This window comes from Orycteropus afer, unplaced genomic scaffold, assembly GCF_000298275.1.
Source record: "Orycteropus afer afer isolate SDZICR_OR568_19922 unplaced genomic scaffold, OryAfe1.0 scaffold00923, whole genome shotgun sequence".
Taxonomy (NCBI): Eukaryota; Metazoa; Chordata; class Mammalia; order Tubulidentata; family Orycteropodidae; genus Orycteropus; species Orycteropus afer.
Window position 1 is genome coordinate 411775 of NW_006922510.1, and position 1663 is coordinate 413437.

Genomic DNA, 1663 nt, shown 5'->3' on the forward strand with positions numbered 1-1663 from the left:
TGTCCCTCAAATATGATGGTGAAATTAGGAGACTTTCAGATAAGCAGAAACAAACGGAATTTGTTAAATCCAGACCAACCTTACAAAAGATGCTAAAGGGAGTCCTTTGAACAGAGAACCAAAAATACCAATCAACAACCAACCATTAATATATAACATGGCATAACTCAGAAATCACAGCTATGGACATAGCCAAAGTAAAATGAGCTTACAAGATTGTCAACAGGGAACCAGAGACATCAATTGGCAAGTGAGGACAACAGCAAACAAAAAGAGAGAAAATACTGTGTAGTTATAGAACTTCTAAATGGTGAGGAAGTTAAGAGAGTTACAAGATAGAATGGACTGTTCTAAACGTGGGGAGAAATTTATCAACCATATGGTAACCTCAAAGAAAAATGATAAATCTTCATATCACAATAAAAAAGAGGACAGGCACAAATACTCAGCACATCCTAAAACAACAGCAACAAAGGAAATGATACACAATTCATAAACATAATGGGCTCAGCACAGAAGATAATATGGAACAAAGAAACTAGGGACACCATAAAAAAACACATACCAAAATGACAGCAACCAATTCATACTTGTCCATAATTACACTGAATGTTAATGGATTAAATGCACCACCCAAGAGACAGAGAGTTGCAGATTGGATAAGAAAACAAAACTCAATATGCTGCCTACAAGAGAAGCACTCTAGAGATAAAGACAAAAATAGACAAAAAAATCAAAGGTTGGAAGAGATATATCAAGCAAATGACAACTGTAAGAGAGCATGAGTAGCAATATTAATTTGTGATCAAATTGACTTTAAGACAAAAACCACCATACGAGACAAAGAAGGACATTATATAATGATTAAAGAATCAATTGAACATGAAGATATAACCATAATAAATATCTATGAACCCAATTAAAGAGCTCCAAAATACATAAATCAGACTTTAAAAGAGTTGAAAAGTCAAATAGATGAGTCCACAGTCATAGTGGGAGACTTTAATACACCACTTTCATTGAAAGATGAAACAACTGGAAAGAAACTCCACAAAAATGCAGAGGAGCTAAAGAATACATATTAACCAACTTGGCCTTATAGACATCTACAGAGCACTTCACCCAACACCAGCACAATATACATTCTTTTCCAGTGCACATGGAACATTTTCCATGATAGACCATACATTAGGCAACAAAGAAAGCCTTCATAAATTTAAAAACATTGATATACTGCAAAGCCTATCCTCAGATCATAATGTTATCAAATTAGAAATCAACAATAGGAAGATCCACAGAAAAAGAATAAATCCATGGAAACTGAAAAACACCTTCCTTGAGAAAGACTGAAGAAATAAAAATTGAAATTCAAAAATTCCTTGAATCAAATGAGGATGAAAACACAGCATACCAAAATCTTTGGGACACAGCAAAAACAGTATTCAGAGGCCAATTTGTAACAATAATTGCACACATCCAAAAAGAAGAAAGAGTCCAAATCAACACTTTAAACCAACCTCTCCAACAATTAGGAAGAGAACAGCAAGAAGAGACTACAGTAACCAGAAGAAAGGAAATAATAAAGATTCAAGCAGAAATCAATGAAACAGAAAATAGAAGAGCAATAGAAAAAATCAACAAGACCAGAAGTTGGTTTTTTGAA